The 13,921-nt window shown below is 39.1% G+C and overlaps 1 protein-coding gene across 4 annotated transcripts in view; it reads right to left on the minus strand.

Annotated features, from left to right (window-relative positions):
• RABGAP1 (RAB GTPase activating protein 1) overlaps positions 1 to 13,921 on the minus strand; it is a 159,121-nt gene that overhangs the window by 142,073 nt on the left and 3,127 nt on the right. Inside the window, exon 1 of one of the 4 annotated variants that reach the window (XM_060300458.1) lies at positions 9,142 to 9,228. The exons of 1 other annotated variant lie outside the window; for it this stretch is intronic. The gene's annotated coding sequence lies outside the window, so the exon portion shown is untranslated. Of the gene's footprint in view, positions 1 to 5,548; positions 5,572 to 9,141; positions 9,229 to 13,921 lie in introns of those variants that run through there. 2 more of the 4 variants (XM_060300460.1, XM_060300457.1) reach the window with 2 other exon arrangements.

Consider the following 13,921-nt stretch of genomic DNA (forward strand, 5'->3'; position numbering starts at 1 on the left):
CCTTTGACTGCTCCTGACTGAAAACAGAAAAAAATCCAAACTCTTTATATCATTAGTTCTTAAAAATCTGGAGCCAATCTATCATTCTAGTTTTATCTCCTTTTATCAAACCACACCAGACAGCTCACCAAATATATCATGCATTTTTATGCTTTCAAGGCTTTGCTCATGCCATTTCTTAAGCTAGGAATGTGACTTCATTTCCCCCATTAGTCCTTCTTCCCCACCAGCAACCTTGCGATACAATCAAATATTCAACCTCCCCTTTTCCCTTCTGAAACATTCCTTTTTTCCCTCTAGGGCTCCAAAGGCTTTTTGTTTGCTTGCTTTTTAATTTTATCACAGAATTACAGCATTTATTACACCGTAAAATGTTATACATCTTTTCCCCTATACTATATTGATCATTCATTCCAGAAACAATTACTTGGTATAAACCACCATGGTAAATACTGGGAATACAATGAGCACACACAGTCCCTTTGAACTACTTGTGGACAGGGATCTTAGGTTTTATTTGTATTATCTTCATATCCTTGCTATGGCAGTTCTCAATAAATGTGATTGGATGAATAATACTCTTTCATTAGTGTTTAAGTGATAGAGTCTGTGTAATGTGAGATGGACAAATGACAAATATGATACACTACATGCGTGTCTGGGATGTGGATATGAATGACAACTGGAAAAAAGAGACTCAAAAAGAACTACCCTTGAGTGTGCCTGACTGACTCTTCATCAAGTTTCTAACTGTGAAAACCAGTTAAACAACACTGAGCCACAAAACATACCTTGGATTCCCTTTGTACCAAAACACTCATCACTTCCCTCCCAATCCTCATCATTTTTGTTTGCTCAACCAGTGAAAAAATGAGCACAGCTTTAGGGAATCTTAAGGAGGATACTTAAATCATCTTGCTAAATCTAAAGAGAGAACAATACTTAGCAGTTCCTGAGTATCGATTATATATGCCCAACATGGTACTTAGAAGCTTTATATACATTATTACTAATCTTTATATTAACCTTGCCAGAAAGGTATAAACTTCATATATGACAGACAAACTGAGGCTTAGATTAGTTCAATAACTTGCTTAAGTTCACAGAGACAATTATAGAACTTGATCCAAACCCAGGTATCTAGGTGCCTATGTCCTTTTCAGGAATGCATCTCTCCTCCTTGGTGTTCCTAACACCATTCTCTCCCCATTCCAATCCATACTCTATGTTGCTCCCAGTTATATAACCCTTCTAAAACACAGATCTGCTAAGATTACTCTTGTTGAGAAAAAGACAAGTCAGGAAGTAGCAAGAGAGTCAAGTCTCATGCTGTAGCAGGCCAATTCTTGTGGGTTTGTAGCTCTTTAAAATTAAACCACAAAGAAGTTATTTTTAAAAATCATACAATCTTAATCTCAGCTTTTTTCTTTCTTTCTGGCTTTGAGATTTGTTTCGCTGCATTGGTTTTCATATGAACTTCTCACAGCTTATCCCTGGGAAGGGTAGGACAAATCTAACAAAACTCAGTGGAAAATCATCCCGTCTTTAGAAAAATAAATTCCTTTCCACCACTGCTAATTGCTAAACAATAGATGTGTCTTTAAGTCTGACTTTGAATTTGGGGGCTGTTTCTTTGAATTATTTTAGTGAGCTAAGAGAACCATATTAATTTAATCCTTCTGAATAATTTCAGCTTAGCTTTAAAAACCAAAAGGAAAATATAACTTAATCATCTTGGGCCTACAGCACATAAAGGCAAGAAAAACCAGCTTAACTTAATAGTCACTTTTAGGCAAATTTTAACCCATAACGCCTGTGACAATTAACTTCTTTAAATTATGAAGCGACTCTTTTACTTCAATTCCAGATTAACTATAAAAGATAGCTTAATTATAGGAATATAATAACTCAGAAGACAAAAGTTTTTTAATTTTTAAAAAGATTTAAAAAGTTTTAATCTTTAAAAATTGTGGTTAAATGTACATAACATAAACTTTATCATTTTAGCCATTTTTAACTGTATAGCTCTGTGGCTTTAAGTACATTCACATTGTGCAACCATCACCACCACCCATCTCTAGAACGTTTTCATCTTCCCCAACTGAAACTCTGTACCTATTAAATTCCAACTCCTGTTCCCCCAGGCAACCAACATTCTACTTTGTCTCTATGAATCTGACTACTCTGGGTACCTTACATAAGTAGTAGAATCATATAGTATTTATACTTTTATGGCTGGCTTATTTCACTTAGCATAATGTCTTCTAAGTTCATCTATATTGTAGCATGTGTCTGAATTTCCTTTCTTTTTAAGGTCAAATAGCATTCCATGGTATGTATATACCACCTTTTGTTTATCCATTCACTGGTCAATAAAAGTTCTAAAAGCCTAATTTTAACTTTATAGGATCTTTAGGATAAAACTCACAAAATCAATACAGAAAAGTGCCTAAAGATGACAGCCAATGTTCTCAGAGTTACTTCTCACTTTCTCAATGACTAATCAAGTTTCATTAAGACTTTATAAAGTTAACAGTCTGGTATTACATTGAAAAACCAACTGGGATTTGAACTCCTTAGTCCTTTTTGATTTAATTTGGACAATGTTATAGTTTCAGTTTTCTCATACATAAAATGAGGGGAATAAACACTTTCTACTCTTTTGTGAATGAGAATATCCAGGAAAGGGGTGCGGGGCGGGAATGCCAGGTGCTTCCCAGTCCTAATCCATGATGTAAGCATAATTAGTTCCACTTTTACAAATGAAGAAACTGAGAATCACAATCCTTAAGTATCTTACCTTCAGTCGTATATTAAGTAAGTTCAAGACTTGGGATATCTATATCTTTCTGATTCCAAAGTTCACACTCTACCCGCTATATCTTGATACTTTTAATGAAAGGTACAAAAAGTAAGAAGTGGGGATGAAATGCATATAAAACAATTCACTTAACTCTGTGTTGATTATCTGAGTGCAATAGTGCTGACACCTGAAAAAAATAAACCATATAAGTGGTTTTCCCATGTTCCTTTGGCTATTTCAGGAAACAGCACTTTAGTTTTTTGCAGAACTCTAGGTATGCTGGCTTTATGCCCCTTCAACACAATATCTCTGCAGCTAAATTTTAAAATTATTTGGATGCCATTGCCCCAAGAGAAACCCACCTCTGGGAACACAAGGAGAGTTAGTTAATGTTAATGTATTGGCCAAAAAGTTCGTTTGCGTTTTCCCACAAGATGTTATGGGAAAACCTAAATGAACTTTTTTGCCAACCCAATACTACTTATTCACAAGGTCAGATTATACTTCATACCTCAGTAATATACATTTTTTGTAAAAGTATTCTTGTATTTACTTTTTCTGGAGTGGATTTCTAAAGCACAATGTAATTTACACTAGTGTTCTATAAATATAAAAACATAAACATTTTTAAGCAATGCAGGATTTCCTAAAGACTTTTTCTGGACTTCTCTGGTGGTGCGGTGTTTAAGAATCCGCCCACCAATGCAGGGGACACAGGTGCAATCCCTGGTCTAGGAATATCCCACATGCCGTGGAGAAACTAAGCCTGTGTGCAACAACTACTGAGCCTGCGTGCAACAACTACTGAGCCTGCGCTCTAGAGCCCACAAACCACAACTACTGAAGCCCGTGAGCCCTAGGGCCCGTGTGCCACAACTACTGAGCCCACGTGCTGCAACTACTGAAGCCCGTGCACCTAGAGCCCGTGCTCCACAACGAGAAGCCACTGCAGTGAGAAGCCCGTGCACTGCAACGAAAAATAGCCCTCGCTCGCCGCAACTAGAGAAAGCCTGCGCGCAGCAACAAAGACCCAATGCAGCCAAAAAAAAAAAACAACCAAAAACCAAAAAAAACCCCACTTTTCCTACTTTTAGGAAATTAGTCAATATAGTTCCTTCTCAACCACAGCGAAGAATATGTATCTATTCCATTTAGAATATCAATCTGTCTATACTTTGATCTGAAATGTTTAAACTATGTGAATTTAATGCTAAGTAAGCAAATCATTTGATAGATAATCAAAGCCTGAGATTAATGCAGTAAATATGGTTTCTCTTTTCCATGACCTCTGATTTTCAAGGGAATGTGTGTAGACAAACCATGAATGTTTAGCAGAAGACACACAAGTTTTCTGAATCTTCTGATACAAGAATGCCCTGGTCCATAGTTATACAAGGAAGGTGGGACATTTGTTAAGTGTGTTGAATAGGGGGTGGGCAACCAAAAAACATTTACTGAGCACTTTCACTCACAGCACTAGGATAGGCACCATGTAAGAAGATAAAAGAATTCACATATATTTAATTTAGCTTCGCAGACTTTTTTTTTTTTTTTTTTTTTTTTGCAGTATGCGGGCCTCTCACTGTTGTGGCCCCTCCCGTTGCAGAGCACAGGCTCTGGACGCGCAGGCTCAGCGGCCATGGCTCATGGGCCCAGCCGCTCCGCGGCATGTGGGATCTTCCCAGACCGGGGCACGAACCCGTGTCCCCTGCATCGGCAGGCGGACTCTCAACCACTGCGCCACCAGGGAAGCCCCACAGACGTTTTTTAAACCTATCTAAAAAGTTCTTTTCTCACAACCCAAAAGCAAAAAAATAAAGATTAAAAAAAAAAGATGTTTCTGCTAGGGAACAATTTTTTATCTAAGAATTAACTTTGGAGGTTAGATAGAAATCAGATTTTTCTTCAATTCACAGAGAACTCAACAGGTAACTACAATAAAGATATAACCATTTCTCTTTTGCAGGTATATCAGAGGTCTACTCATAGGAAATCATGTACCACAGCAAAAAAGATTTACGTGACATGTTTCTACTCTCACCTTGCCAGAATCCATTTATCAGCATATTTAAAAGGCATGAGAGGACTTCTGTGGTGGCGTAGTGGTTAAGAATCTGCCAGCCAACGCAGGGGACACGGGTTCGAGCCTTGGTCCGGGAAGATCCCACATGCCGTGAAGCAACTAAGCCCACTCACCACAACTACTGAATCCCGCCCGCCTAGAGCCCGCAAGAGAAGCCACCGCAATGAGAAGCCCGTGCACCGCAACGAAGAGTAGCCCCCACTTGCTGCAACTAGAGAAAGACCGCGCGCTGCAACGAAGACCCAACGCAGCCAAAAATAAATAAATTAAATAAATTTATTTTTAAAAAAAAGCATGAGAGTTTATTACCCTATGGTAAAAGCATTAAAATGATTAACTCATGGCTCTTCACAGTAGTATTATACAACCGCCTAACATTTAATCCAATTTAGCCTTGAATGCTGTCTCTTAATACCCATAATGATATTTAAAATACGTTCCCAAAGAAAGATTCTGCATATAATTCCTTTTCCTGACACAAAGGGCACCCTCAGAAGCTGGAAAACAAGATGATAACCACAGATTCCTAGTTATAATTACCAAAGTGTATAAATAAGGAAAAATGGGAAAAAGAAATTTTTAAAATAGTCAAATTATTGTTAAGCTTTGAGAGTTAATAACATTTTGTTAACATTACCACAGAAACTAATTTGCTAATGTACCTTAAGAAGATGCCATATTTAGGACTTCCCTGGTGGTCCAGTGGCTAAGACTCCACGCTCCCAATGCAGGGGGCCTGGGTTCGATCCCTGATCAGGGAACTAGATCCTGCATGCCACAACTAAAAGATCCCACATGCCGCAACTAAAAGATTCCACATGTTGCAACTAAGACCTGGCACAATCAAATAAATAAATAAATAGACATTAAAAAAAAAGAGAGAGAGAGATGCCATATTTTATTATGGAGAAAAATTTATTGCCACAAAGATTAATAAATGCCAAGGAGTAGTGATTTATTACACAAAAGCTGATGCAACCTTAACTGGAGATAAGTGACAACCACGCATTAACTCCTAAGAGGTACAAACCTCCAAATCTGGCAGCACGGCCACAAAATTAAGAAGATATACTTCTCATGTTTTACAGCCAAGGTAATATATACTATTTAATGTCAAGCATGAACTTAAGAACAAATTTAGGGCTTTATTTTTACTATTTTATGATCCTCGGAAAAAGGGATTTGGAGGAAAAGTTAGGCCTTATAGAACTCTACTAGATAGAAAGAACAGCCTTCAAAAACTTCTGGTGATTACCTCAGAGGACTATAGTTGCTTTGGCAAGAGGAAAACTTCCAGGCTAAATTCTATCAACTAGAGTGTTCATGACTTGCAAACTGCCATATTTGGTCAGACTTTGCACATGAAGAGAAACAAGGCAGTTAGGGGCCAACAAAAGTTGTTATAAGTTTAAGTGTCTATCCAGTATTGCTTTGACTTACAATTCTTCTAAAGAATAAGGATCTCAGGGTCAACACAAAACTGGAGAGGGTCAGGGGAGACCAGGCAACCATTTTATGCCAAAAGAAACAGCTGTTAAATTAGTATGTTTTATCATGTATACCCATGGACAGCCAAATCCTTGGCCTTGGATTTTCTTTCTTTAGAACCTAACCACGGAAAATCAATAAAACAAGGCAGTTACATACAAAGCACCCAAATGTCATGCCAAACTCTGCTTTATGTACACTGGTTAAATTAGCACTTTTTTAACCTTGGAGTTCTATCTCCAAGAAAGATTATTTAACAGTTTTATATTCATTCATTTCACATGCTTGAAAAGTGTGATATCTGATTATATTGACAACTACAAAGATAACACTTGGGCAGCATATGCTAGAACCTCAGCACATCAGTATCTATAAAGACACTCAACAGTAGAACTGATATAAGCAGTTAAAATAATCACTGTGAAATGGTGAGACCTTCAAAGTAGGCTTCACTTAAGCTGGAAACACTTTAGCTGGAAACATGCTCAACAAAAGATAACGACTTCTTTAAAAGAATCTGGGCTGTAAAGTTTAGCTGGAAATATACTCAGTAGTAGAAAATGACTTCGTTAAAGAATCTAGACTATGGGACTTCCCTGGTGGCACAGTGGTTAAGAATCCACCTGCCAATGCAGGGAACACGTGTTCATGCCCTGGTTCAGGCAGATCCCACATGCTGAGGAGCAACTAAGCCCGTGCGCCACAACTACTGAGCCTGCGATCCACAACTACTGAGCCCGCGATCCACAACTACTGAGCCCATGTGCCACAACTGCTGAAGCCCGCTCTCCACAACAAAAGAAGCCACCGCAATGTGAAGCCTACACACTGCAACTAGAGAAAGCCCGCACGCAGCAACGAAGACCCAACGCAACCAAAAATAAATAAAAATAAATTTATTTTTTAAAAAAAGAATGTAGGCTGTAAAGTTGAGATATGTTTACGAAAAACCATGTCCCCTCATGTAGATAATGTGAATACACTTCTTCCAATATGCAGTAGAAAAGATAGGAAACAGGTGCCTTCACTTTTACAGTCCCACTAGACTACCATTTTATCCAGGTTAAGCACCTGTAAACTGCTAATAAAACACTATGCCAAAATCAACTATACCTCAATAAAAAATTTTTTAAAAATAAAAAAACAAAAAAAACCCCACTATGCCAAAGAATGCCAAAATGTATACAGCTGATAGGTTAACTATCCAAATATATACCTTAATACCGATGAGCTGTTAATTAACTGTAAAATGAGTTATAAAACTGAAATGAAAAGTGTACCACAACATAGCAATAGCTCAATTTTAACTACAAAGTTGAGTTGATAAAACTATATGTGAATCTTAAACGTTACCAATAAATACAAATCAATCATGGATTCAAATTTCATTAATGGAAACGGAGGTCTACAAAGGAAGATTATAAAGAACTCTGCGCCTTATTCACTTTCCGTTTTTATAAGTAAATTCGAACAAAAGCCTTAAATATATATTAAAATAGCACCTTATACACGCTCGAATTAAGGCCAGCAGGTCCTTCGTTAAAAAAAAAAAAAATTGAATGTGCACTCCCTTGGCACCTAAGCTTTTTTTCAACTTTCCAAACATCAGTTTTACGTGGAAACTCAGTTCAATTTACTCTTTGGTTTTTTCTCTTCCTAAATAAACAACGCAGCTGGAAACAGACACACTCGCAACTTACTACTCCAGTCACATGTATGTGAATACAGGTATTTACCTGAATGAACATATCAAATGAATTGTGAAACCCGTCTCTGGCAGTTTTCTTTTTCCACTGACAAACAAAAAAGCCAAAAGATCTCCAATTCAAGCTGGAACAAGATTTAAACTAACGGAGCACTTGTAGCGTGAGCACCAGCAGCATGATCACTTATCACTTAACACGGTCTGCTAGGACTTTTATTCCAAGATAAAGTATGGAGATGACTTTAAAGCAGGTGCATATGATTACAATAAAGTATGGAGCTGACTTTAAAGCAGGTGCATATGATTACAATCCGAATGTTAGAAGAGAAGGAACACCAAAGTACTACCAGGTGATGGACAGAGAACTCCTGGAAGTCTGGGGTTATCCTCGGGCTTTGTTGAACACCTAAAGCCCTGAAGGTTGCTGGTAATCAAAATACAGCAATGAGGTATCGGGGGCAGATACTTAAAGTATCTGGGGAGAGGGGAATACCGGGGACACTTCGATTGCAGGCGGGGAAAACGAGACAGAAACGTCAACACGAGATGGCAGACCGACACTAGCATAAAGCAAACCTTTCAAATTAGGCGCAGCGCAGGAAGCTAGCCTGAGGCCGAAGCCAGCCTAAGTCACAGGTACAGGCCTAGCGGGCAATGGGGAGAAACTGAGGCGGAGGGAGCCGCCAGATTCCCAAATAGGACCTGTCCCCAGACGTGTAAGTCAAGAGACAAACCGGCTTTGCTGGGGGGCGAGAGGGACGGCCGCAAGTGAAGGACTGGGAAGACTCACACCCACCCAGACAGGGGGAACCGGTTTGGGCAGGGGCTGCCGGAGCGTTCCCGCTTGCGCATGCGTCCTCCCCCCACGGCCGCGACTCCCCCTCCCCCCCAATCACTGCTCCCCTCACAACCCGGCTAGTCGAGGGAGCTGAGCGCAGTCACGCCTGCCCCGCTCCGCGGGATGAGAACACGGCTTGGCCTCCCGCAGGGGCCGTCGGAGGATCCCCCCCGGGCTTGGTGGATGGAAGGGTGGGAGGAGGAGGTGGGGGAACACGGCCCTACCCGACCCGCCGTCTCCTTCTCCGCGGCCCGCCGTTCGCCGTCCCGGAGGCTCCGCCGCCTGGGCCTCCCCAGCCGCCCTGCCCCCGCCCTCCCCGCCCCCTACTCACGTGAGAGAGGCTCCTTCCGCCCTCCGCCCCGCCTACTGCCCTGTCTCATAGGCCCACGGCAAAGCAGAGCGGCTCCATTGGCCCAACAACAGGGGGCGGGGGCGTACTTCCTTTCCTCGAAGCCCCACCTGGGCTTTTAGCCCGCCTCCGGAGTCTGCGTCTGCGTGGAGTCTGCACTCTGGGAGCAGGACTCAATGCCGTGCTGTGTCCGCGCTTGGGCCGATAGCGGCTCTGTGCCTGCATCAGGGACTGGAAGCAGGATTGGCGGGGGTAGCAGTCTGGGTAGTACCTGTTGCGCCTGAGAGGGGTACAACCCTAAAGACACTGGTGCTAGAGCACGGAATCCCTTGCTCACCTTTAACGTTCAAATGCTGTTTCTAAAGCAGCCCTTAATGATGTAACCCAACTCACCTGCCCTTTATTGAGGGCGCAAAAAGTGCCAGGGATTGTGATAGATCCTTTTGTGATAGGTTCTTTTACAGGTATGTCACTTGGCTTTACCACAAACCTTGAGAAAGCATTGAGAATGATATGATTTTTTTTTCTCATTTTGTAAGGGAGTCCAGCCTAAGCAACAGAATTCAGTCCAGAAGTCAAAACTTCTGACTTTGAAGTCAAGGGCGACTGGCTACAACACAGCTACCTCGAGGTATCTGAGACACACAGAATAGAACAGAAATGAACAAGGTGGTTTCATACTGCTACTCAAAGATGGGGCTGGGATTTTATTTAAAAATTATTCGAAAGTGATATACAGAGCAACGGCAATAGAATGAATTTTAAAGTCCCTGTCCTGAATGAATTTACAATGTAGTTGGAAACAAATATTAAAGGTGCTAATTAAGTCTTGACAATTTATGAAATCTCTCTACAGCCTCTCCCTCATTCTTTCTTTATTCAAATAGCATATGCTGTTTTCCTGGTAAATGAGTCATTCGCAAAGTTTTCCTGTGGATATTGCATCTAAATCCACCAGAGAAAAAGCAAAAAAAAAGCTGTGCTCTGTTGCAGTCCTCTTTGTGACTTGTCTATTATAATACACTTGGCTGCACTCCCGCAGGAAAATAGCTTTCTTCCTTTTCTCCTCATAGAGTTATGTAACAAAAATGCACACCCATTTTAAAGTATTTAAACAACAGATAAAACATTAGGAAGAAAGTAAAATCCCCTGAAATCCTGGCACTCTTGACAAAACCACTTTTAATAGTGTGGTGACCATACATTCATGTATTTCTTGATTCATCTGTATTACCCCAATATATACATAAATCTTAACATATATTTTTTAAATAAAATTTTATTACAGAATCACTACAGTATGCCCTGGAGAAAAATATAAAATAGGGACAACCTAAAATAAAAAACAAAAACATCACATTCCCAATACAAATATTAATACTTTAATATGTAGCCTTCTTTGTGTGTCTATATATTGTTTTACAAAATGAGATCACACAGTTAAGCAGTCTGCTTTATTCAATTAACAATATCTACCTTACCATTTCACTAAATTTTGCTCTCATCTAATTCCTAGATCGCATTCAAATTTTCTAACAACCTAAAAATATTTTTACAGCTGGCTTTTCCAAATCAGTAATATCATTTCAGTAAATTTTCCTCTCATCTAATACCTAACTATAATCAAATTCTCTGTTGCCCCAAATATACTTTTTTACAGCTAGTTTTCCCAAATCAGCATCCAATCCAGGCCCACATGTTGTATCTGGTTGTGATGTCCCTTAAGTATTTTTAAATCTAGCACGTAAGAAAAAAAAAGGAAAGACACTGGCCTATTGAAGAAATCGGTCCAGTTGAAGTGAAAAATTTCCCACCTTCTGGATCTGAATGGTTGCTTCCTCAAGAAGTCACTGAATTTGTTCCCTTAGACCTTGTATATCCTGGAAACTGGAATTTATATCTCAAGCTCAATGGATTGATGTGGTAAGCTGGAGGCAGAATGGGAAGGTCCTTGAATACTTAAATAAGGAAAATGAAGTTCAATCTATAAATACAGGGAGCCCTTAGAGGTTTCTAAGGATAGTGCCAATATCAGATTTGAGTTTTTTAAAAATTTCATTCTCGTAGGAGTAGAAAAGGGAAAACAGGGAGTAAATAGAACACTTTGGAGGCTGCCTAAGTTCAGAAAGGCCTGAACTAGGGCAAAAGAAAGGGTGGGAAAAAAGGAACTGGGTTTGAAAGAAATATCTTCAAGTTTGTTGATTCTTTCTTCTGCCTGCTCAAATCTGATTTTGAACCCAAGTGAACTTTTTTCTCTCTATTATTATATTTTCAACTCCAGAATTTCACTTAAGTTCCTTTTTATAATTTCTATTTCTTTAACGATATTCCCATTTTTCTGTACATTTTCCAGACTTCATCCATGTTTCATTTTAGCTCAATGAGCAACTTTAAGACAGTTTTAAAGTCTTTGTCTAAATGCCATATGATATCACTTATATGTGGAATCTCAAATATGACACAAATGAACTTATTTATGAAACAGAAACAGACTCACAGACATAGAAAAAACTTATGGTTATCAAAGGGGCAAAAGGGTGGGGGAGGGATAAATTAGGAGTTTGGGATTAACAGATACAAACAAAGGGGCAAAAGGGTGGGGGAGGGATAAATTAGGAGTTTGGGATTAACAGATACAAACTACTACATATAAAATAGATAAACAACAAGGTCCTACTGTATAGCACAGGGAACTATGTTCAATATCCTGTAATAAACCATAATGAAAAAGAAAAAATATATATACATATATAAAAATTGAATCACTTTACTGTACACCTGAAACTAACACAACATTATAAATCAACTATACTTCAATAAAAATAAAATACAGAACTCTTGTATTTGGAGAACAAGGTTCTTATTTCCCACCCTGGCTCCAGCAAGCCATACCAGGAATATAAACATGACTGCCTCCACAGGGTTGAGGAGTAGGAATGAGTAGGTGCTATCACACTAAAGGCTCACATTGACTGAAATTAACCTCAATTGACCAACCAAATTTTCCCCTGGAACATGCAAGCGTTCAAATAGACTCCAGAGTTCCAAAACAGTTACTTCAGTTTCTGCCAGTACGATTGTTGTTTAGGTAGAGAGATGGATTCCATGTCCTTCCTACTCCGTCTGAGGAACAGAAAAAGAAAGAAATGTGAAAGCGAACAGAGCCTAAAGGATCTGTAGGACACTGTCAAGAAAAACAACAACATACCACTGTAAGCATCCCAAGAGGAGAAGAGAGAGAGAAAGGGGAGAAAGGATAATAATCTACCTGTAGAAAACCAAAGAAAGAGAATCCTAAAGGCAACAAGAGAGAATATTCATCACATATAAGGGATCTTCAATAAGATTATCAGACAATTTCTCATCTTAAATCTTAGAGTCTGGAAGACAGTGGGTTGATAATATTCAAAGCAATGAAAGAAAAGGACTGTTGACAGATCTGTATCTAGCAAAATTGTCCTTCAAAAATGAGGGAGAGGGCTTCCCTGGTGGCGCAGTGGTTGGGAGTCCGCCTGCCAATGCAGGGGACACGGGTTCGTGCCCCGGTCCGGGAAGATCCCATATGCCGCGGAGCGGCTGGGCCCGTGAGCCACGGCCGCTGAGCCTGCGCGTCCGGAGCCTGTGCTCCGCAACGGGAGAGGCCACGACAGTGAGAGGCCCGCGTACCACAAAAAAAAAAAAAAAAAAATGAGGGAGAAATTAAGACATTCTCTGATTTTAAAAAAAGCTAAGGGAGTTCATTACCACTAAGACCACCCTTCAGGAAATGCTGATGGGAATCCTTCACGTTGAAATGAAAGGATGCTCAACAATATTTAAAGCCATATGAAGAAATAAAGCTCTCCGGTAAAGATAAATATATGGGCAATTATAATTGTAATTATTGTTTAACTCCATTTTTATTTTCTACATGATTTAAAAGACAAATGCATAAAAATATTAGTCTAATTTATTACAAACACAATGTATAAAGATGTAATCTGTAGCATCAAGAACAGAAAGAGGAGACAGAGCTGTATAGGAGAGTTTTTGTATGCTACTAAAGTTGGTATCAATTTAATTATATTGTTATAAATTTGGGCTGTTAAATGTAATTCCTATAGCAACCACAAAGGAAATGTCCATAGGATATACAAAGTAGGAAATCAGAAATAAATCAAAACTTTTCACTACAAAAAATCAAACACAGAAAAAGGCAGTAATGGAAGAAATGAAAGACACAAAAGCTATAAGGCCTATAGAAGACAAATAGCAAAATGGCAGAAATAAGTCCCTCCTTATCCGTAGTTACTTTAAATGTAAATGGCATAAACTCACCAATCAAAAGACAGAGATGGGCAGAATGGATAAAACAAAAACAAAAACATGATCCATCTATATGCAGTCTAGAAAATACTCACTTTAGAGCCAAAGATATTAACAAGTTAAAAGTGGAAAAAAAGAAAAGAGAAGATATTCCATGCGAGTACTAACCAAAAGGGAGCTGGGAAGGTTATACTAAGGTCATACAAAATGACTTTAAAAAGGTTACACAAGACAAAGAAGGTCATTATATATTAATAAAAGGTTCAAAAGAGCAAGATTATATAAAAATTATAAACATTTACATAACTAGAAGAGACTTTCAAAATATATGAAGCAAAAATGACCAGAAT

Source organism: Globicephala melas, chromosome 6 (assembly GCF_963455315.2).
Source record: "Globicephala melas chromosome 6, mGloMel1.2, whole genome shotgun sequence".
Taxonomy (NCBI): Eukaryota; Metazoa; Chordata; class Mammalia; order Artiodactyla; family Delphinidae; genus Globicephala; species Globicephala melas.